General features: G+C 39.1%; 1 protein-coding gene across 2 annotated transcripts in view; it reads left to right on the top strand.

The window, feature by feature from the left end:
- The first annotated feature begins 367 nt into the window (after positions 1 to 367).
- LOC146001616 (CD109 antigen-like) overlaps positions 368 to 25,364 on the top strand; it is a 123,742-nt gene continuing 98,745 nt past the window's right edge. The window contains exon 1 of one of the 2 annotated variants that reach the window (XM_083139150.1): positions 368 to 532. The gene's annotated coding sequence lies outside the window, so the exon portion shown is untranslated. The remainder of the gene's footprint in view (positions 533 to 25,364) is intronic. The other variant, XM_083139151.1, reaches the window with a different exon arrangement.

Below are 25,364 nucleotides of genomic sequence, written 5' to 3'. Positions count from 1 at the left end.
TTATTTTAAGCTAGCAACGCCTATGGTGGACAACATTAGTTTGCAATATTTCTCTTTCGCGTTCATTCTGATGTAGCGCATCATTTTCGCGATTAATACGACGCTTCACGGTTTTCCTCTTGCTTTGCTTCTTACCAGGAACAGTGTGGGAGGGAGACCAGCAGTCGGTAGGTAAGCCAAGGGCTGTAGCGCTGTGGAGTTATGGTTTCATATTTCATTATAATCACAGATCATATATCCCCTGAGGATTATAATTCCCTTCCCCCTCCGTGCTTATCCTCATTTAGTTCAAGATCTCTGGGATAGATGGCAGCACCAAAATGATTCTGCTGAACCGTAAGTAAGAACCAAGTTACGGTCGGCCAATCGCGAGCTGAGAGCTGTGCGCAGAGAAGGAGGAATTGAGGTGTTGGGGTGATACACAGAACTCAAATGCCGTTTCGTTGAAGAACCAGTTATCGTGCAGCGTAGTGAAACTTGTGTCAAGTGTGAAAGAACTGAAAACAGAAGTATTGGAATACGCGTTGGCACGGTAAGTACCTACTGAAATGACATGTTAATTCGATGTATAAAGTTTATTTAAATGTACTGTATGTGTACCAAGACGCGACAAAAAAGAGCAGTTTCAAATTGCGGACAATGTTTGGGTCTTCTTGTTCAGGCATACATTGCCTTATTTGGGGATGAAAATTGAAATTAAGTGCTAGACTATACTTTATTGGAAATTTTACAATTTATCAAAAATATCATTAAATATATAAGTTAGAACAACAATTTTAGTTGGAAAAAACTGTGACTGGCTTGTAGAATTTAAAATTTCGTATTTTTACTTTAGTATTGGTGCCAAAAAGTAAATGTTGACCGTTATTTTGTGAAATTTTCGAGCTTTATAGTCGTTTCGGAGAACAGATGATGAGTATGTGAAGATTGAAAACAAAGGTGAAAGTTTTTGTTCTTTGAACGTAGGTGTACCTGTTGCGTAGGCAAGAACAGGTGAGTTTTATTTGCCATCGTAGGCTACACGCGAAGTCTGGATAAAATACCTACCAGATCTCTGAGCCCTAAGCAGTAAAATTGCATTTATCTTGCACCTCTGTGGAAATGAAATAGTGTACGTGGCCTTTTGGGGGCGGTTATAGGACAAAATATATCCGGTACACCTGTTGGATTGAGAATAGGCGGGAAATGCAGACGGACGCTAAAGAAAAAAACACTGGTTTGAAGCGACTAGAAGTGGTTCGTCTTGTAAAATTAAAGGTCATCTGAACAATAGATTGTCACATAGGACTACTTCTAGCTTCGAATAACCCTATTGGAATATTCAAGAATACATGGTACGACAAAACCAAATACTTATTAAATGTTGTACCAAAAGATAATCGTGGATATGAGTGACACGGTTCACACATCAGGTCAAATATCTGCAATTTCACGAGTCTGAAAAATTAATATATAAGACCCCAAATACTTTTCATTAAATATATTTTTTATTGATGAGCTGTGTTTGGTCACAAGTTGCCTCGTTAGAATTAATATCATTGTTAACTGCTACGATGCAGATGTAATAAGCTGCAGCAGTGGCGGCGATTGGGTTCCAAAAATGGGATTGGGGCAAGTTGTCTAAACGGGGTGGGGGGGGGGCATGGACAGTTTACTTTCCCTTGATACATAAAGGTTTAGCATAGTAGGAGGGCGTAATCGCCGCCACTGAGCTGCACAAATTCTAACGTACATTTGCAACCATGAAATTCGAATCTTGGACGACTGTTTTCGGAGTGCACTTCACTAGTATTTTCAGAACTTAAATATACATATTGGACCACGACAATAACTGAAGGCTGGATTACACTGTAGAATGACATAAATTGGGGTAATAAAGGTGTTCTGTTATCGATACCCGCTGGAGGCAAATGTAACTTCCGTTGTTTTCTACTTGAGAAAAATCAATAGCCTTACGAATTCAACATATACAATAAGTAGTTTAGGTTATTGACCTGGCATGAAATATATCGGAGTTAAAGTTAGACTCGCAAATCGCAACCTGAATCCACTGAGTGGAAAGAAATTTCACTTCGCATTTTCTTTGGACGTGTTTTATTGCATACTCATCTAATCGCTACGTCATACTAAACAGATCGTCAAATTTCCAGAAAGATTGAACCGCTTTCCACATTTGCATATGCATGATGAACCAAGGGTGATTGACTTTATTATAATTTATTGTTTCGTAGAAACTTAATCGATTTTTATTAAATAGACAGACAAGGCAATAAAGAAATGTATCACGATAATCCTATCTTTGTAAGATCTTTAACTTTAGAAACTTTTAGATCCTATTTACTAAAATTAATAGAGGCCTGATACTTCTATTGCACTATGATCTAATTTAAGTATTCAACTTGACTCTGAGATATCGACAAATCAATTTAGTTTGATTGTTCTCTCTTACGGCCAGGTAGATCAATCTTGTTAATTTTTGTTGCCGTAAAGTACATTTTTTTAATAAAAAAAAAGTTGATCAGCCCATCTACTGAAGCATAAGGGTGTTTTCTTCAGTTTTGCTAATTGGTACCGTAAAATTCGTTATTTTTATTGTTACGCGAGTGATCAATGTTAAGGTTTATTTGTGCTCTAGACTTGGAAGGATTCTCGTGTAGTGAAGCATTATTGTTACGATTGATTTCTCCTAGTAATTTTGACCTAGCATGATGATGACGTGATGGAGATCCCTGTCCTAGCGTAGCACGAATTTTGTTATTTTGTGCCTCGCACAAACGTCAATGCATAACCTCTCAGGAATCTGAAGCGCGTGTTGGTATGGAAATAAATATTTTCGAGCATGACACATTGCATGCCAACGTGAGCCCGAACGTGAGTTGTGGGCAGCTACGTTGCCGCTTCTGATACTGGGGAAAATGTACTGAACGGATTTTCGACAAGTTGCACATTTCTCATCGTTGAAATTCTAAATGCTGAGTAGTTGTGCTTAGAATTGAGAACATTTACTGTGGTTTTTACAAGGTTATAACGAAACCATTGTAGATATCTAGACAATGAAGTATTTATTTCATGCAGACACTGCAGTATTGTAGGTGATATTTTAAATGGATATATTTTTTAGAATTTAGGAGAAAATCATTGCTGAGGCAAGTTCGAAGGTTCCACCCCTAAGAGTGAATGGCGATCACCCCATCCACACTCCCAGGATAATGACAACTACCCCCTCCCCCACCCTCAAGAAAAAGGTTTGCCCAGGCATGTGCTCAAATGGGCTATTCTCAACTGAAGCTCATTTAAATTGCTATCCTAACCACTAAACTGCACCGGGATTCGAACCCGGGACACCTTAAATACAAGATGACACTATTGTGTCCGAGCCTGTGTGTGTGCGCGCACGGAGAAGAAATTCTTCTGCAGGCATATTCGTTTCACAACTGTTAAAGGAAAGATTCGCGAGGAAATAGGTCCCTCTCGTTTTTCCTTTTGTTCTGCAGGGAAGCTTACCCCACCCACCCCACCTGTTCGTTTTCCCCTCCGTCTGCTGACCGAATACGGAAGTTGGCACTGAGTGCTGTGTGGCAACAACGAGACGACAAAGACCCTCAGGGCATTGGAGTCTCTGGCCCAGAAAGTAGAGCTACGTGCGAGAGTCTGAGTTGTCTTCGCTGTCATTGTCATTACCAGCGTTGAAATCTCCTTCGTGCTCTCTCATTCAACTTGTACACAGGCACGTAGCCAGGGGGAGGGCTCAGGGGGCTGAAGCACCCTTCGAAATCCTACAAATATTTAATTTAAATAGTATGTGATGGTAATTAATTTTATATAGTTATACTGAGAAATTAATCTTCAGAGCTTCTACCCCCTCCCGACCTTTTCATCTTTAGAAAGCGGCTGCTGATAAGAAGGGATAATAAGACCCTCCGAAAGTAAAATTCTCGCTACGGGCCTGCTCGTACGTACAGTGGGATCCATGAGTATTACCGTTCAAATTGTCCATAATCATGTTCGTGCACTTTATTTGACCCAATAAGAACTTCAAGAATTAAAAGGAAACTCAAAACAAGCTGTCTACAACTTCTGCACAAGCATACATAATAATCCATATATTAAGAACACACAGGATGTAAGAGATACATTAATGAAAATAGTCATGGACAATTTGCACTGTAATACTCATGGATTCCACTGTACAGTTTGAAATAATTTCTGATCTCGGTCGCTGGTAATCAAATTTTCCTTTAGCGGATCACCAGCATGCGGCACCTTTTATATTAGTAATTCTATGTTTTTCTACATATTAGTGACTGTTTTATCTAGAATTTTTCGTTAGGGGATGTAGAGTAAATTTTGTGTCAAAATGTCCATGAATATTTATCTCTAAAAGATTTGTAGGGGAGTTAGGAAAACCTGAGGGTGTTAGGGGTATGTTTATAAATTATTCTCTAGCAGTGGCGTGTCCAAGAAGGAGTTGGCGGAGGTCATAACCCCATTTTGGTCCAATAATCCTCGGTAACACGTCTGACTACCATGCTAAAGGTCCCGGGTTCGATCCCCGGCCGGTTCAAATCCGGGAACTTTTCTAACGGTGGAAGCGGCCCCGGCGCGCACCCAGCGTCGAATAACATGGGTACCTGGGGGAAACCCTGGTGGGTAAAGGCGGTCAGGGGCGTGATGCTGATCACATCACCCCCACTCACGACCGGATCAAGAAAGTGTGGGGCGTTACCCCCGCACCCCCTATACGCCTTCATGGCGTGGTGATATGCACAGGGGAACACTTTACCTTTTACCTTTACCTTTTTAATCCTATAAAAAAGAACGTCAACGGCAGGAATAGATGGCAAAATGAGGGCTCACTACTAAAAAAAGTACAGGTGACCGCCCCTTTTCGAAAATCCTGGGTGCGCCACTGTAGTGATCAAATGGACGAGAAAAGACGCACAAAACAAAATCGGTGCATTACCAGTGGCGGATCCGAAATACTACTTGGGAGGACGTTTTTCGGCTGGAAGTCTGTTCAACCAGGACTTCCGCGTGGCTAAGTGGTTAGCGTTCTCGCCTTTGGTGTGAGCGGTCCCGGATTCGATTCCAGGTGGGAGCTCAAAGCCAGAAAAGATCGGGTTTTCAAGATTATTCAGATTTCATTTTGGAGGCTAGTTGCCGCTTCCTGATGTCATTCGATCGTACTGAACGCAGAAGGCGTTGCAGTGCGTAGGAATGGTCATATTTACATTGTAAATTGGTAATGTGATGTCACACGACAGTTTTTCTTGGGGTGGGGTGGGGGTATGTCTTTTGAAAACTTCACCTTCGCTGCGCCTCTGTTCATTGCGAAAAGCTTCTTAGCAAGGTGTGGATGACCAGTTGCGTAATGTCTATGCGTATTGGATCACACATTAACTTGCTTTTTCACCGAGAGAAATGGTCCACAAGGATATATTGTAATTCTGGTGATTCATGGTGTTGGAAACGTTAGTGACTTACCCACTTCCATGAGTCACTGGCACAGCCCATAACCAATCGCCCTGTTCGGTGAACGCCAAATTTTCAGTTGAACATTTGTGTGGTACCGAGAAAGCCTCGTGGTCAATAAGCAAAGCAAGTTGATCCTAGTTTTGGTGTATTTCAGTAGATATTAATTTTGATTTGGAGCATCAGGTAAGTCCTCAGTGTTTATGTGGAGCATATACATTGTTGAAAAGTCAATTCAGGCGAGCATATTTCAACTCTTCAAGAATATCAAGTTGAGTCTGGGCCATGGTGAGAAGTACGTAAAACTTGAGGACGCATTTTCTTACTTCATTGTGCGTGATACTTAGTGTTGAATTTTGTAAAGATCTAATTTTATTACCTCACGATGTACAATGGTAATGCAAGTCTACAGTTTTTCTTTGTCTTTGTGGGCTTTCGTAAACATTGTCATATCTAATGCAACACGTCGTTGTCTGGCAATAACCATGATGCATTAAACATGTAATGTACACGAGTATGGTTTTGGTTAAAGTCTACTCCATGTTAAGACAGGTTACTCAAGACTCAGTTTAAGTGAGATCCGAACCACACCACTGTGCAGTGCACCTTCTCCGGGAATCGAAACCATTACCCCTGATGGTATGTCCAGACATTTCGTTGGTTGATTGATTGAGTGAGTTGGAGTTTTAAGCCTCGGCTGGATGTTTCTCTCAACAGCTGAAAACTGCTTCTCGTTCTGTTGACAAAATCTCCTAACATATGCCTCCAATTTCGGTGATACTCTGCAAGGCTTTTCTAGAAGGATACACGAAGGGATGTATTGAATAAAAAATCGAATTGGGATTCTAGTTTAGCGTACAAAAAATTGGAAATGCAGCATTAATTTGATGTGAAAGCAGCTTTAAATGGGGCGTTTGAAGAATTTTAAACCATCTTACGGTTTAGGTTCAACATTGTGCATCTTAGTGTCGTGAATTTAGATAGATAATTCCAAGCGTTTGCACAATATCTTCAACAGAAATTACATAATTTTATTACAAAAAATACAAGTATTTAGTTCCCACGCCTTCTAGAAGTTCGAGGATTTTCCGCTTATGGCGCTGCTGTCGCTTATGGGCAAGCAACCCTCTGAATGTGTATTCTCCCATCTGCGGCACCGGTCATGTGCCGCTCGGAGCGGAGGAGGGGGGGGGGAGGGTTAAACACCGCAATTTGCAAACTTATCTTGCTTTGACATCTGGTTTATGTTTTGTCCGCGCAAAGACCTTGGAAACTCAGGGAAGTGCATTCATTCCTTCAGTGGGTGGCTACGTTCAAAATACAAGACAGACAGTCTTGCAAGTCGAGGAAGTGAATCGCCATCACTTAGTTTACACAAATTACGTCGGTTTACAAGTCTGATCCAAAACAAGAAAGCCAGTTACTTCGTTGACTTACTCTGTGATGCTCTCCGATTTTTTTTACATATCTAGGTTATGCATCATAATGGGAATTGAAGAAAATGTAGGATGGAAGAGAGTGGTTCAGAGATTCCCATTTTCGCATTTTGACTTTTTTTTACCTAATACAATTATATTACTTATACTAAATCTTTTGCGGCGCGGTGAGACCCAAGAACTGATTTATTTTAATTTATTGAAGCTCAAAGTAAATAATAGAATAAAAATTTAAATTAACATTCATCATATTATTATTATTATGATCATCATGCGTATTATTATTATTATTATGAAACGTATAAAGCGCAAAATTTAATAGGACGACAATGCTCTGTCTGAGTTTGGTGTGAAGTAACAACATTTTAATAAATTTATTTCCAAACCATGAATTTCATCTGAAATTAATGCTCCCCGATCGCATAGTGGTAACGTCATCACCTTGTAATCAAGAGTTCCCAGGTTAGGGTCCCACTTTAAACTGTAGGTCCAATCCCAATTAGCCTATCTGTGCATAACGTAGGACTTAATACAAAAATTAATGTAATATTATGTAAAAATTGACAATTTTGACTGACGTGTCGGCGTTAAATGAACCTAAAAATTAAAATACAAATTATACAAAAATAACAGAAAATTTACGAAGGGGAAAATTAAAGTTACTGGTTTGAAGATGTAGAGGCTGGGGAAAATGAGACAGGAGACACTTTCCTGGAATCCCCTTCAATTTGAACAGTGACTTGACATTGGTAACATTAACTAAGGAAGCATTCATTCATTAACTGACATTCGAGCCTATTGGACTTATGACTTTGCGGTGCATCACAGTCAGAAATCTGGTGAAATCTTAATATTTAGTTTCAAGTGGGATCCAAACCACTCCTTCGGGAGCGGCGTTCCTTCAACGGCTATTGAACCCGGGGCCCTCTGATTACAAGTAGGCCCTCCTTGGTAATGGTGCATAATATTTGAATACAATTGAATTGTATTCCTTTTCCAGCAGTTTAGCGAGTAAAATTTTAAAATTTCATTTACACTCGAAACTAGGGCGACTTTTTTTTTCGCCTCATTTGAGCTGGAATGAGACTTGGGAGAGTCTAGAACTTGTAATACAGAAAACTCAATTTTATTTATAACTCTTTTATCTCTCTCTGTGTGTAAAACCATAGTATCTTTTTCACGATTAGGTCTTGTTCCATTTTCCCTCCTCCGTTCTTTGCTCTCTCTCCCTGGCTCTTCAGATATAGAGCATCCTTCATTTCTTGCCCTTCTCTTTCTCTCTCTCCCTCCACTTGCTCGTTCTCTATTTCGTTTTCTACCTTTTGTTTCTGTTTCTCATTCTCTCTTTCTATAGATTTCTCTGTATGCCTCTCTTTTTGTTTCTCTTCCTTCCTTTATCTCTTTATCGTTCTGTACTGTTTCTTTTCTTTGTTCCTATTCTCACTCCATCGTGAGAAATGTTTATCTTCATTTCTCTCAATCCACCCCTCCCTCTGTTATTATAGTATGTTTTGGTTGGTTTTCCACTTCCTTTTCTTCTCTTTCAGTCTGTTTTGCCTCTTTATTTCCACTGGAGGCACATGGCACAGTGGTTCGGATCCCACTTTAAACTGTAGGTCCACTCCCGATTAGCCTTTCTGTGCATAAAGTTGACATAAAACCACAAATCAATCAATCAATCTTTATTTTCACTTTCATTCTCTATCCTTTGGTTTTTAAGCATCACGCTCCAGCCTGCTTTAGCCTTCCCCCGCCCCTAGAAGTGTCGTCCTCCACTGGTACCTATTTATTTGAGAATGAGTGAACCCCAGAGCCGTTTTATGCAGAGAGAAGGCCGCAAAAATCCGACCTTACAAAACACGCCCAGGAATCTAATCTTAGTCTCCTGCAGGCCAGTGAGACGCCCAGCCGACTTTACAAAGGGAAAACTTCCCTGTTATTGTCCTTCAATACTTTCTTTTTTTCAAATCAACTTTAATCTCTATTTTCTCATTCGAAAAAGAATAGTTTCGGAGAATTAGAGATTAGAAAAAGGAATTCACCTTGGCTTTTCTGTCACTTTTGAGGCGAGGACTATTTAGGGGAGGGAGATCCAGAGGGCACTGGCATGCATACGCAGAGGGGGTGCTGAAGGATCTACAGCCCCCCCCGAAATTTTTAGAAAATAAAATATTCAAATGAAGGTAGTAATAAAGTCGAAAAAACTCAAAATGGCCCCCAATAACAATTTTTGTGTTTGAATTACTTTTAAAACGAAGGTTTAAAATTTTGAGCTCATACCAAATGAAAATAAAACACCAACACTGAAATTGATTTACGGCAATGTATTCTATCATTTAACCAAATATTTAATCTCCCTCTGTTCAGTAAAGGTTAGATTTATGGCACGGAACCCGCATTCACATTCAGTTGTAGATATTGGTACAATTTCAATTGAATTCACATAATACTTGAGTGAGGTGAAAATGTGTTTTGGCTGACATGACATGTTTCCTGACATGTTTCCATAAAACACACGTTCTTAATCATCTAAATGCCATGTGTGTGCATTTAATAGGACTATATTAAAAAATAAACCTGTCTTCAAAGCGGCCATTCATACTGTGCAACGAAGATTGAAAACAATGCTTTCAAACGTATGGTTTTCCTAGATCGGGGACCACCTCGACTTATTTTTATAAAACACAACAAAATACTACAGATTTCAACAAGCTCTCGAAGAAGATTAAATGACCAAGCAACTCAACATACGTCAGATACACCGCCCAGTTTTAGTGTTCGATACAAGAATACTTGTGAATCACCAGAAGTCTGAAAAAATACCGAATACATGGCATTTAAAAGAGACAGTCAGGGGTGCCAATTTTTTAAAAAAAAAACACTGGGTGGGCTCAAAAATTTGAATTCACAAATCACATAAATTATTGGGTGGACTCGGGTCCCACAGACCCGTATAAATTGGTGTCACTGTACACAGTCACCATAAATTGCATAACGAGATTTTTTTGTATGTACGTAGCTATGGTGTGGTAAACTTAAATGAATCCAAATGGAAAACCATAAGTACGATATAGTTTACAAGTGGGTTGAAAATAATGATCCCAGGTTGAGATGTGTCACTCATAACTAGAAATTTGATGTTTCAAAACAAGACGGGGGGCAGAGGCATGGCGTGCATGTAGCCGCTGTTACCGCAGGTAACACCAAAATATAAAGAATTGAAGAACCTGTCTTAAAATATTATTACGTACATAAACTGCTAATATTGTCGTAAAGTAAACATTGCAGACTGACATTTTTTCTGACACCGGCAAAAGCGAAGAGGAGGACTGATCCGGTACCCTCCTCAGGCAACATGAGGAAAGGGCCCTGAGCCCACCCAAGGAAGACTTTCCGTCGCGGCAAAGACTGTTACGGCGGGAGGAGGAGGCGGGTTATTGCCATGACTGTTTAGCCGCCGCAGTTGCCGGTGATCCTTACCGGATACAGATCAGTGTTGCCATATTCAATTGACAGAAAAGAGCTAAGTCGCCTAATCGGGTCTATCTTACTCTGAAGGTGTCCAGTCACACTGGGGAACGATGGCGCAGTGGTAGTGTTGCAGCCTTATAATCAAGGGATTCCGGGTTCGATACCCGGTGGAGGCACAAGTGGTTCGGATCCAAATTTTAAACTGTCCCGATTAGCATTACTGTGCATGAAGTGGACTTAAATTGCCAAATCAAAATTTTAAAAAATCAAATCACACTGGGGGAAAAGCAAGCTACCAAGTGATATTTTGTATTTACTCTAAATATCAGCAATTACGAAAGTCCTCTTTGTCCTTCTTCGACATCATGGGCGAGAAGGAGAGGAGAGGGATGGGTATGATCAAGGGGTCCGCTGTCCTTCTAAAAATGTCAACCTAAAATTCTATATTTCATACATATAATATTATTTCGGTTACAGAAATTTCTGATAATTGTTGAAAGGTCCAATTGAGATTGACATACGTTGTCGCAGGAATTAAATAATTTCGGATTGAAGCAATGTTCTTGAGATGGTAGAACTGTTTTTTGGTGAAAACATTACTTACAAGCATAATTTCCCGATTGTTATCTTAGCACGCTCTGAACTGTCAGGTGTCCCAGGTTCGAATCCTCAGCAAGAAATGGTTATTCAATGTTCGTTGTTATTATTTTACTTACATAATTATAAAAAATAATAATTACATACACAAATAAATAATAATTTTATTTCAATAATTCACCATGCATCCTCATCGTCACGATTATCCTATAAAGCGAAAGCCTTAAAGGTAGCAAAGGACGTAAAATATACGAAATAGTAGTGGTGTCAGAAATGAGATTTCAGTGGATTTAGCGAAACATGGGAGTGGGAGTAGTTAGGAAACAGATGAAGACTACATCACTCTACATACGTCTTATTTGAAACGAAAAGTTTCGCGCTTTGGGCAAATCTGGTTTCAAATGAACTAAGATGGCACCAGTAGTAGAACTGCACTTCTTGCAGGTTCCGAAGGAAATATTGGGGAAGGGCAGATGCTGAGAGGGGAGGGGGCAAGGAGGGTGCTTCACGTGTTACAAAAGTAAACAACGGTTTGTGGGAGGGACTGTGCAGTGCGAGTTTTGTGAGTGGTGTCTTTCGTCTTTATGTTGTTTTCGGGCATTGTCAATTAATTAATGGAGCTTGCTTCGAGTTCCGAGGTGGCGGGTTCATCCTATCTGAACAGTGTGTGTAATCGTGCGATAGAAGATATTTTGAAGCAATCTTCCGGTTCGTTCTTTTGCAGAAAAAATCGAAATTGTGGTGAAAGGGAGGCCAAAGCCTATTTTGAACGATTTAAAAACCAAATCGTCTGCTGGATATGACCGACATTTCAATGTTTCGTGGTATAACGACTATCCATGGTTATGTGGATGTGCGCAGTTGTCGAAACTCTTTTTTTGGCCATGTACTCAATTTTCGGGTGAAAAAAAAAAAAACTTGTGGAATTCAGGTGTGGATAACATGGACCATGACCATGACGCACCCAAAAATTCAAATTCAAATGAAAGACTTCACTTTATGACAGCATCATAGAACTTTTTTGATTTGATTTGATTGATTTTGCTTTCCTTGTGCCACTTTTGGCTAATTTGCGAAGATGGGGATGAGTGATGATATGATGAAATTGATGAATTGCAGACGTACCAGATTAATATTATATGAACTACTTGGAAGACATTGGGGGGGGGGGGGGCATGAGGTGGGGAGGCGCCCAAGTCTCCCTTAAATGTCCTACTGATAACCGGTAACACTTTTAAAAATCCCACGCCACGCCACTGACGGGGGAAAATCCTTCCTATTGTCCCTTCAAATGTCACCCTGCATTAAAATTATTAGAAATTCGCTACTTTCAAATGACAAAACTCTGATTTTCCGTTTTATATATATATATATATATATATATATATATATATATATATATATATATATATATATATATATATATAATATTGAGGACGAATTTTGTACCTTACAGATGAAAAATGTTCCTGTGCCACTGTTTATGCACGATCCAAGTTCACAAGTTCAGCCCCCCAAAACAAAATATATAGGAAAATATAATTATAATCTCTAATTCATCGTACACAAGTACTGAAATTAAATAATAAAAATATACGTTTTTAGTACTTGTTGTATAATCGAAGGTTATTTATTTCTGCCGAACTTATTGGAAGGCAACGATTATATTGGGAACATACGGTTGTTAAGGCCAGTGTCAAAGAAGATTTATGGAACTAACCAAGAAATTTACTTTTCGTCTACTGGATCCAACCTTCTTTTTTGTTATTCAATAAATATTCGATCCTTGATCTATTTGACATTTATTTCCCCATTTCATTTTTTTGCGATATTAACTACACCTAAATAAAGAATACGTTTTGTTATATCCCTGTTTCTACACCGTCTTTTTGCCTATTCAAGTAATAATAATAATAATAATACATTAATTTACATATTTAATTAATGTCATTAATCTAATGTGAATACTTTAATTTAATCATTTATATTATTACTAATATTATTTCTGAGACTTGGTTCGGACACCCCCCCCGAAATATATTTCTTGATACGTACCTGCTTTTGACTAATCTTGATTGATTGATTTGTTGTTTTAAGTCCACTTTATGCACAGGAAGGCTAATCGAGACTGGACCTACAGTTTAAAGTGGGATCCGAACCACTGTGCCATGTGCCTACAACGGGTATCGAACAGACTAATATTGAGTAATAGAGATCCCGAGTTCGGGGGTTATGTACAGAATGGTATTTTAACGGGAAGGGGAAGTCCTCCATCTACTTGCTAACATTTGGTTATTGTGGGGAGACTATATATGTACAATTTATAATATATCGATGCTTCAAGAGTAGTTGCAGGAAATTTTACAAATACCTCACTCTTTACGTGCATCTATCCATTTTGGACACTTATCAATATCACCAACTATTAGAGCACAGCTAATCATAATTGTGAACTGATAGCAAAACGTTTGTTTGTTAAACTTGTTTTAAGACCAATTATATTCACAGAAAGGCAAATCGGGACTGGACGTATAGTTTAAAGTGGGATCCGAGCCACTCAGTGGCGTAGCGCAGATATTTGGGCCCACCTGCAAGTAAAATATTGAGGGGCCCCATTAGTGCCAAAAAAAAATATGATGCCAGAGTGGGACGGAAGTACAATAGTTAGCTGCCCTCCCCCCTTCGTTGTACAAGAAATTAACTTTTACCTCAAATATTATGCCTTCCCATTTTTTTGTTATCGACTTATATCACTGTAGTACTTTCTTGAAACTAAATCAGGATGGGCTGAATCTCTGAAAAATAACTGGAAGAAGAATCTGGAAATATTTTCTCTACTTCAACGCAGCGACACAGCCAGGAATCACTTTTGGAGGAGGGGGAAGCTTCCAGCTGCCAAATATTTTGTTCGTGATGCTTTGTATTTTTGCTTGAAATATGTTTTATGAAGTTACATATATTACACAGATATTAAAAAGTACTGTTTTGGTGGAATTGTAAAAAAATAGTAAACACTCCTCTTTCGGACTTTGAGGTGAATGTGCCTTCAGCCCCTGGTTCCTCCAGGCCAAGATTCAACGTAAGAGTCGCTCATATTAGCCTTCTAATACTGAGTGAGTAGCCCTAATATACTCAAGCAACAAACTTATCCTTCAGTAATGGGGGTTGAACCGGACATCTAGATTGTCGGTAGTAACCTATCACAAGGTAAATTTCCATCTGCTACGAAGAAATAACTGCGGACTCTAGTCTTTGAGTGATAGATAATAAAGCTGCGAAGGAACTCTATTCACTGAAAATTTATCACTCAATGAAATGTAGCTTCGAAGGACTGAGCCCATCCCAAAATAAAATAAGGTTGCCACAGGTTAGTAGACCTCAACATCATTATTCATAATTTTAACGCTGCCATTCTTTTTTCGATAGACCAGTGATCATACTTTCTTAAAGACTTTTTCATGAAACAAGAACCTTTTTATTAATAGACCATCAGTGCTCGAATTTGCATAATCATTCTCCTTCATCTACTTCATTATCTTCAAGTTGCTCCACACAAGGATCCTTCCTTCTATCCCCAACGCGAACAAGGAAATTTGCAGCTAGGAATTTTCCTTTCGAACACTGCAGATAACAAAATCGTAACACATTAGAAAATAAGAACTAGTTCGACAGAAATGTCCACAAAATGCCAAATTGTAAGAAATATGAACTTACAAAATTACACAAAATAATGGTCACATTCAACTCATAAGTTGTATACCCTGCGTGGCAGAGGATGGAATAATGGTCTTTACAGCAAAGGGATAATTTACTATGGGTCCCACCTTTAACTGAGGTTTTCAGCCCCTTTGAAGTAAAACAAGTGTAGACAATGTGGGAAATTCATTTCAGCTCTTATTTCAATATGAAAAGAATTGGGCCCCTCCTTGAAAATATTTGGTGGGAAGTTACATTTTAAATATCACGTGTAAAACTAAAAGGTTACGAATTAACAATTTTGATGTTTGTTGTAAAATAAGGATCGACTGGTTGAGCAACTGAATATTTCTACTGGATTCCTAACTGTAGACAATTGACACGCTACACTACGTTTACGACAAACTGCGTAGATACAAAGGTATGAGATGAGGGATATTTTCCTATCGATTGACATCTGCGAGCAAGTAAGTTAATTCTGCATTTCGGAGGGGGGCCCATATGACAAGTTACCGGGGCGCCTCTGGCTGAGATAATACGTCACTGCTTGTTATCGCAGACGTCGTATATGATGTTACTGGGAACCAGATTTCTGTTTCGTAAATCTATTTTTTTTATAAGCGACACTATCTGTGGAATTTCTGCGATTATATAAAAAAATCAAGAGCACATTGTGGGGCCCCTACACCTCGCCCCTTCGTATTTTACTACATAATCTATGTTAGTTGGCCATTTTACTGTAACTTAATGAATGTACCGACGGAAACAAAAAGAAACATGCAGCTTCACAGTGCATAGGCTGGTGATCTCAAAGGACGATGTGTAAGCTTTTTTTCAACTAAGGAAAGGAAAACAGTTATTCTTCAGGGTTCCGGAACATCTGTCAATGGCCAGTGGGTACGACCATTCCATTCTCCCCCTCCCTGCAAGATCGTAAAAGCAGCGAGGTAACGATGGTAAGAATATGGGAGGGTTTGTGGCTGGGAAGAAGGAGAATTTCTTGAAAGCGACGTCAGCGCCTCCCTCGTGTTCCCTTGGTACTGTTGTTAGAACGGAACTAACGACACCCTAGAAATTTGGTTTTCTTTCAACATCCAGCCGAGGCTTAAGTCCACTTTATGCACAGTAAGGCTAATGGGACTGGACCTACAGTTTAAAGTGGGATCCGAACCACTATGTGCCTCCCGGGTATCGAACCCGAGACCCCTTGATTACAAGGCGCCGACGCTACCACTACGCCATCGGGGAGGCCTCCAGACATTTCATAAGGGGGAGTAGCCCATTACTTTTTTTCTGATAGTAGTCACTCTGTTTTACTACCACCTTACGCACCCCCATACTCTATTTATTACATGAAAATGTTTAACACAATACTAACTATGGATTGGGCTTCTCCGTTAGCGAAGTGGTAACGTCGTCTCCTTGTAATCCAGTGGTCTCAGGTGCTATACCCGATGGAGGCACCTAGTGGTTCGTATCCCACTTTAAATTGTGGACTCAGCCCTGATTAGCCTATCTCTGCATAAAGTGGACTTTAAACCAAAACTCATCGCGAATACTGACTCAGTGATATATCCGCGCACCCAACATCTTCCTTTAATCGCATCAAAATTTCCTCAACACCCCCAAACCTATTGACCAAATTGATGGTCATTTTATCTCTAAATTTACCCTCACATTTCATAAATATAGTTGGGAAATTCTGTATAAACACCTGGAAAGACCAAATGACATTAGAGCAACCGGCGCGTTACTTCAATAATAGATTTTGTTGTTGGGAAAGCGGCCCTGCCCCTCCTGGCGTCGTCACTCTATCGAGGAGAGGCGAATAGTGTAACATTTGTAATTGAATAGGAAGCAGTCAACACGAGAGAACTGTAGATGTTTGTTCTTTCGCAGCGGAAGTATTGACCTGCGAGGTCGTGTGAAGAAGTTAGCGATGCATCAAATATCAGGGCGGTAAACATGAAATACCGAGTGTTGCCAGTGTTAACAAAATTATGTAAGAAAATGGAATGAATATCTTCATCCTCGTGTAGGTTCTTGGAAGAAAAGCTTCTCGACTGTGCAATGGTTTTACAGTTACCCCCTTCCCCCCAATATTGCTATCTAATAAAACAGGAGTGTGACAGAGAAGGGTTGCCTCGTTTTGATATACTGAACTAGAGACGCGCTTGAACCATATTACGTTATTTTGTAACCAGATACCAACCACAAACTGGCGTACGCAGAGGGGGTGGGCTGATTGGACTACAACCCCCCTTTGAAATTTTGAGAGTGGAAAGTTCTAATAATACTAATTATCTTCTTGTGTATGTAGGCCCCTGGAAAGAGGCTATGTGCTATGCATCTTTACAATTCCAGCCTCTCTCGAAAAACAATCTTTCGTACGCCAGTGCAACCACACTGTGAACATGCATAATTTTGATTGATTGATTTTATTTTACTTCGATTCTTGTGCCACTTTTGGGTAATTTGCGAAGATGTGGATGAGTGATATGATGAAATTGATGAATGGACACTCACAAACATCCATGTCCAGGCCAGGATTCAAACCTGGGACTTCTGTCATCGTAGCGCGATGTGCTAACCACTTCGCCACGGGGGGCAGCGAACCTTCATACTGTCTGTATTGCCACACATATGTATTACATTTGAAACTTCAACGATATTTATCGTTGTGGTAAAAATAACCCATTGTGTATATATAATACAGCAACTTGAATTTCTTACAATCTGAACGATAGCGGATAACTTCGTTATTTCAGTTCCTTAGCAAAATTTGACATTTCACCTTGCCAGTGGTTCATTGGAATAAACTATGCCAATGATTCTTGACTGGGGTTCAAACACGGGCTCCTCGGTTTTGTAGAGCGTTACAATAACCGCTACGCCACGTAGGTCAATTCAACCGTATAAGATTGGCAGGTTAACATAGGCAGTTTGCAACAATATATTCTTGTTACTTTGCTTCTTTCGAGCGAGTTGTAAATATCTTAACTGTGTTTCTGTGTTACAGATAAAGTTTGCATGCTCCGTTTCGTATGTGTGTTAACAGTGGCATTCCTAAATATAGAATATTGTTTAAAGCCATCTGCAAACCTGTGTGTAATTGTATCATTCATTTGCAGCATTATTTACGTATTCTGTTCATATTTTTTCTATTAACTAATTTTTCTTCCGTTTCTCCTGAAAGTTAATCGCGACGATGAGGATGGAAGACTGTCGAAGAAATATGCATTAACTGAATTTGTGAACCCATTTTCCTGGCATAATGCCTTACGCTAACCTCTTGACTATAGTGTTGCCCACGGGACGAGACGGGACAGGCTTTTAAAAATTCGAGACGAGACGAGATTGATCATGTGCCCCGAGACAAACTAATATTTTCGAGACGAGACAGCATTTCACAGCATTTCCACGAGACGAGACAGGCCAAAGTCTCGTCTCGTGGGCAACACTACTTGACTAGGGATCACCAAGTAAAATTTTGTACGGATTATAAGCATATCCGAATTATCAGAGCATTCGGATTACCCGAAATGTCCGGATATCCGAATGTGTGCATTCAGTGACGTGCCCACGATTTTCGAAAGGAGGGGGTTACGCATTTTGCCATCTTTTCCTGCCTTTGGCTCTTGTTTTAGGATTGCAGGGCCAAAGGGGGGGGGTTACAACCCCCCCCCTTGGGCTCTCCACTGTGTGCATTATCCGGACAGTTTTACAGGCTATTCACATATTCTTTTATTCGTCGTAATTAATTAATTAATAATATGCCTACTTATAATTAATTATTAACATGCCTACTTTTAATTAATTTAATTACTACTAATAATACCACTACTACTATTAAGTAGTAGAGATCTACATTAATATATTTATGAAAGTAATAGAACAAAATTACTTTCTAGTCATTCGATTTTTAACGAATTCTAGGTGCATTTTTTTGTTTCTTCGTTACGAAATACTTGTTTAGTCAACGAGGCGAGACTTTTTAAGTGTGAAGAAAATCAAAACAAGAAAATATGTTAAAATAAATTTTAATAATCAAAGTATGGAGCTCATCCAAGGTGGACTAGTCGATAAGGCGTCTGACAACCATGCTGGAGATCCGGCTTCGATTTCCGGAATTGATTAGATTTTATTCTGGGGCTCCAGGGCTCACTCAGCCTCATATCAATGAGTACCTGTTGGCAACCCTGGGGGTTAAAGGCTGCCGGAGTGTGGTGCTGATCACATTACCTCCAAAATGGCCGAGATCGAGAATGCGTGGGACCCCAACCTTACATGTGCCTTCATGGCACGGTGCTATATGCAGGAGGAAATTTACATTACCTTTACCTATGGAACTGACCCAGGATGATGATGATGATGCACGATGTACGAGAATACATGTTGCTGAATTCCACCGAGTCTATTCTTGCGTACAAAAGTAAGTTAAAAGACATTCCAACACATTTATCACTTCTAGTGATTCACAAAGCACTTCTTAAACATTATTTTGTGATGTGGATGTAGATTCAGCATCACTTGAGAGTTCACAAGGGGATGCGAAATCAGTATAATATCACAATAACGTCGACACACAGCGACGAAGCAAGGAATTTTCAAAAAAAAAAAAATGCAAAATCGAACTTTGCGGTCGCTTAGATTGTTTTGACATATCGACGGATCCCAAACGACACTATAGATTTATGAGAAACGCGCCAATACCGCCCTCAAAATCTACCATGCATATGCACGATAATTCACATCTGAATTTACTTGCTGTTCTTACCAACAAAACATTTTACAATAGTTCAGCTTATTGTTGTTCGAATTCAGAAATTCAAATGTGCCACGGTAAAAAAAAATGGGAAGGCCTGGTGACTGTATTGTTGTCAGTGGTCTGGCCTTTGTGTGCATTAGCCGCTTACAACGAACCAAGAATTTTCTTTAGTTAATTCTCATTGTTCACAGAAAAAAATAGATGCTTATTGAACATTGTTGCAGCTGAGGTACAAAACAACTTTTTTTCTCTTTTAAATCCTGGTTGCCCTCATATTTTATGTTCAGCAATTCGTGTTAATTTTTCAAAGCATTCACTCTTAAAGACGCGTGTGTTTGGAATGCTGTGCTTTTCTGTGCTGCATCGGAATAATAATTCAAATTATTATTATTATTAGTAGTAGTAGTATTGTTGAAGATCTTTGGCTGTGTTAAATTGGCCATTTTCATTTTTTTTTTCAACAGCATTTTTCATATTTCAAAAGCTCAAGCAGGGGGTTAAACCCGGTAACCCCCCCCTTGCGTAAGCCACTGGCCTGAATTCCTTCCCGATTCACCGATCATGACCCCCGGCGGAGTGTGACACGTGCAGTCTTATCGAAACTCTTCCAGATTAACAGATTTCTCCCCTTCCCCCGTCCACAATACGCGCCTACCTTCTAACCGAACTTGGCATGTAGAGGAAGAAGGCAAAATATGTCGAGCTTGACAGAAGGATCGGCTTAGCGTTGACTCGGTAATACGAGACCGATAATGGCATTGGGAAACTTCTCAGGAATCTCGGCTATATGATGAAACTGCAGTAAAGGTTGGCTTGTAGGATCAGACGACGTGCAATTTGCAACGAGAATAGATGACATATCGGTGCGACCTCTTACAATCAAGAAAGTGGAGAGGGTAGGGGTGAAATCTATGAATTAGGAACGGGTTCTGCACTTGAAGAGAAGACTGCACGTGTCACACTCCGCCGGGTGAATCGGGAAGGAATTCAGGCAGTCTGTGAATTGGGAATCTGTGAACTGGAAAGACACCCTCGGGAAGTCTACCTCTGTACGTCTTGTGCTTGTATGTTAATTTTAACGCATTTGGATACACACCTCGAGGATGAATGAACAGCATCTACACCTTGACCAGGATCCGAACCTGGCGCGATCCACTGGCAGGTTTTTGGATATATTATATCTAATATATTTTAAGACTAAAATGTTCTGTCTTTTACCACCAAGTTTACAGGCTCGACAATATTTTTAAAATATTCCACTTTATGCTCATGACAGGCCACTCGGACTGGACCTACTGTTTAAATTTGGATCCGAACCACTGTAAAATATGCCTCAAAAGGAGAGTCGATTGATTGATTTGGTTTATTTTACTTCGCTTTTCTTCCGCTCTTGGCTAATCGCGAAGAAGAGGAGTGATATGGTGAAATTGATGATGAGGTACTCATAAAAAGCACATATGCCCAGGACCGGATTCAAACCCTGGACTCCTGGCGTCTTAGCTTGCTGTAAACCACTCCACCATGGAGGTTGACAAAAGGGGGTTCGAACCCGAGACCCCTTGAGACAATAGGTTTTTGTTTTCTTTGTTTATTCACTTCTCATATATGATTGTTCAGTTTACCCTGGTAATGGAGGGAATTAGATACTCAGGCTCAGAAAAGCGAAATAATACAACATTTAATTCTGACATTTCGACAATAGGATCAAAACTTGATTTTTCGAGAAATTGATATTTGGGTCAATTGTAAAGTTTTTAGAAAAATATTTCTACTTAAAAGGGACGAGGAGTAAAAGCTTGGTAGCTCGGCACGCAGACGTTATGGAAATGTATGTTTCACCTGTCCATACTGCAGGGTTTGGGGGGGGGGGGGGAGTGGTTTGACGCAAATCACAAATAGAATTCAACGACAATTCTATTATTCTCCCAATAAGAACGGCTTCTTCTTTTCTTCTAATTTTGCGTATAACAAATTTCAGTATTTTCGTATCGTACGCCGAACTTCTGCTAGATTACGACAAACTCATTCCTCTCGCATTAATGTTTTTCTGTATTTGCAGTCAGACGACATGATTATTAAAACCTACCACTACTTTCAATTGATGATTTAGGCTAACTTTTAAACCCTATTTCCATTTTAGTTCATTTCCTCTTTGTACAAAAATGTTTGTTTGGCATTTTGAAAGTTCGTGGAAGTATTTTCGCAGCTTATTACTTTTATTACACTCTGTTAAACAATTTGAAAATCGAAATTTTCAAAAATGCCCTCTTTGTAATGACAAAACCATTTTCTTGCCCTGATTTCCAAAAAAATTGTCAATTTTTAGTCCGCGCCCGAGACTTTCATGGATAATTGCTCTGACATTTCGACAATAGGATCAAAACTTACTTTTTTTCTCCCTTCTCTGGCTTTTGAAGGTCGTCTGAAATCTCCAACCCGCCAATACGTCAAATACAGAGATGAATATCTTTCATATAATCAACTTGTAATCCCAAAATTATTTGTTTTGTAGTTCTCTGGCTGCCGCTAGGTACTACATAATTTGTATTCATGTCCAGATATTCGCCTCATTACATAGTCCCCCCTTCCTGAAGAGAGGAAAATGAAAGTTTCTTCCTCCATTATTTTGGAGGGTTTGTGAAGTTCATTTTTCTTTAGTTGTAATCCACATTCTTTGCACAAAACAAACATTAGTCATAAGTCATCACTAGAGCCCGGAAGTTCAGGCATTTATTTTCGTTAAAATAGGTAGGCAAAAAGGCATTTATAATGTGGAAAATAGGCACTAAAAATGTAAAAAAGGCAAAATAAACCGAAAAAATGGCACATTTGGAAGTCGCTTACTTTTATATATAATTTCTGGCAACATGTTAAAATCTACATTGGGAAGAGCATTTCAATTTTCTCCGTCTTGATTGCACATAATCACTACAAGGTGTTTTTTTTAAGTTCTCAACATTCATTGATAGTCGTCTGTCAGAGAGAGTGTTTTTCATAATAGAAAATGATCTTTCTACTTCGACAGAAGTTATTGGAGCATACATAGAACAAGCTAATGTAGCTGGACTCATTTTGGTAACAGCATTTTCATCTTTTAGAATATCACAAATTGTTTTCAATTGTTTCAAGTCCTTATTTGCACTCATTACCCGTTTGCACTTTTCCGCAACAGCTGACCCCTTTTCTCCTGGCACGTCCATCATCTGCTGCATAGATTCCTCGAAGATTTTCATGGATGCTACAAGAGTCTCACCTCTTTTTTCTAGCTTTGTAATTGTCTCTGGCAATGCACCATAATGTGCAAAAATAAACGACAGTTCATTCTTCAGTTCTGAATAGCACAGGACTTTTTCACTTCATGAATTGAAGCCGCTTAATTTGGATGAGCATCGATCACCTCACTGATTTTTTCAAGGTTGTTAGCATAATATATAGCTGCTGATATCCAGGTTCCCCATCTCGTCAAGACTGGTTGCGGAGGTAAACTAAGCTCAGGCGTAACTTCCTGAAATTTTCGGGTTTGAGACGGAGATTTCAGAAATATCTTCTTTGTGTTCGAAATCAACCTTTCCACTTCAGCAGTCAATCATGCACAAGGAAATGTTAACCGAAAGGCAATATCCTAACTCAGCATGAAATACTTTTTTCTCACACTTTTCTCCTTCAGCAATGTTGAAACATGCGTGAGTTCAATATTACTTAAATAAGGTGAAAATTATTCACGTAATAAACGGAAGAAAAATAAATGTCAACATTTTTTTTTAAAAAAAATGGTCAAATTTCATTGAAAAAGGCATTATAATTAAAAATAGGCAGTGGGGTCCCAAATAGGCAAAATGAAAAGGCTTCTAAAACATTCGAAACAACATAAAAAACGTATATCCGGAAAAAAATTATCAATATATGCAGTAAATAAAAAGAGGCATTTTGCCAAACTTTCGGGCTCTAGTCATCACCCAACCCCATCTTCGCAAATTATATATATAACAAAAAAGAAACAACCTATTCCAGCCCTGGTTCCCTATTTTTGCAAAACAAAATAGTACGATTTATTGTTTATATAGATAGAATAGTGCAACTGTAGGTTCGAATTGATTCTCGAGGCAGTGAGGTACCTGACTGAAATTCCCCCTTCCACCTGTAACTTCCAAATCCCACGATCACTGAATTGGCAACGTGCTGTAAATCCCTAATTATTACATTTTTTTGGTGTGTGTAGAAGTTATGCAATTACGCGATTACTTTGGAGAAAATGCTGAAGTCTGTTGTGGTCCCTGAAGGAATCCAGATTTATCGGCCAGCTGATCAAGAAACGCTCTTCTCGATGACTAAGCAGAACTCTGTTCCTCCCAGCATTCCAGGGACCAAGGGAAAAAACAACTGAAAGTCCGAGAGAGAAGTTCAGGCCTTCGATTAGCGGCTGTTACACGAATACAGTTTGTCGCAGCAGTCAACTGTGTAAGTTCGTTTACTGCATCAGCGATTTTCCGGATTCCTTGACTACGAAACGCTTCCTGTATTTTTTCAAAGTTGTTTGATATATAAGCAGACACGTTTATTTTATAAACATAACCTAAAAACAGTATTTCAGGATGGTTTTGCTGATTCTGGTCCCGAGTTTTGTGGCAATTTGTTCTTGAATATCTATTTTGTCTGTTTTAGTCACCCATGCTGACAACCTATTTTGCCTCTTATATTACATCCATACATGGAAGTTTGATTTATTATACGTAATGTACGTAATGCACCATTATAATAATCATAAACAGAGTTTCTGGGTTATTGGGTGGCACTATCATATGTAGGATTTTTTTCGGGGGGTCTGGATTTATAAGGGTGGATATTACTTAAACCTGTATTCTATGGGGGCAAGGTTAGCTACGCAATACAATATTTCGCAATTAGCATTTTAACCTTTGTTTTAAAAGTTGAAAAACAAAAATTGTAATCCACTTTGTTTTTCCCCCCGAGTTATTTACTGCTTTCGTTTGAAAGTTTGGATTTTCTTAACATTTCGTAGGGGGCTGTAGTTCCATCAGCTCCCCCTGCGTACGCCAGTTTTGAGTGGTGCCCGTGTATCTATCACATTTATGTACAAAAGTCTATGGTTTTGACATTGTAGGAGATTGATTTGTAATGTACCCAATGTACAGGGTGATTCATACATCAGTCCCTAGTTTTAGCAGGAAATCACTAACTAAAAGTTACAAACGAGCAATAAAAGCATCATTATGCATTACCAATTAAGATCATGTGAATTTACAATGTAAAAGTAAACACACAAGTCTTATACATGATTATTCTGAGGCCAAAACATTTATAGAGCGGAGTCGGAATAATGGTATCTGAAACCGTAGCTAGACTGTCACAGAGTTTACTTTCTATCCATTGGTTCATTTGTAGCTTTCAGTATCTCTCTATACTGCGCAGAAGGAAGCATATTACTACTTTCCGAAAAGCCCTTAGGATTTTATGTTCCACATTGTGGAACTGAAAGCTATCACAACAGTCCAAGTTTGGTTATTTCCCCCGGATGCGATATATCAGAACCAAATTTACGTGTTTTTTAAAGCTCAGATAGAATTGTTCCCCTAACATGTTAGAATTGTTCCCCTAACATGTATTCACGCACATGCACTCATGCCTGATTCTGGGACAAATGAGATAAGGAAAAATAATTTAACCTTCACTCTATTCTCAATTTTTTTCACGTGCTCGTGTAGGGAAACTACCTTCCTAACTTCCTGTAAGTGCACATTATTGTACACTCTCGATCTGCTTTTTTTGCAAAAAAGCAACGCAATAAGTTGACAGATTCGTCATACTCTGAATGAGCGAATGTTTTTCATGCGAATGTCGAAATTTCAGTAACTTTTTATGTAGTAATAACTCATATTAGAAACTATAAATATTATGCTTACGAA

Source organism: Lepisma saccharinum, chromosome 17, assembly GCF_977018435.1.
Source record: "Lepisma saccharinum chromosome 17, izLepSacc3.1, whole genome shotgun sequence".
Lineage (NCBI taxonomy): Eukaryota > Metazoa > Arthropoda > Insecta > Zygentoma > Lepismatidae > Lepisma > Lepisma saccharinum.
The sequence above is the reverse complement of the archived record's forward strand: the minus strand, read 5'-3'. Positions and strand labels throughout refer to the sequence as shown.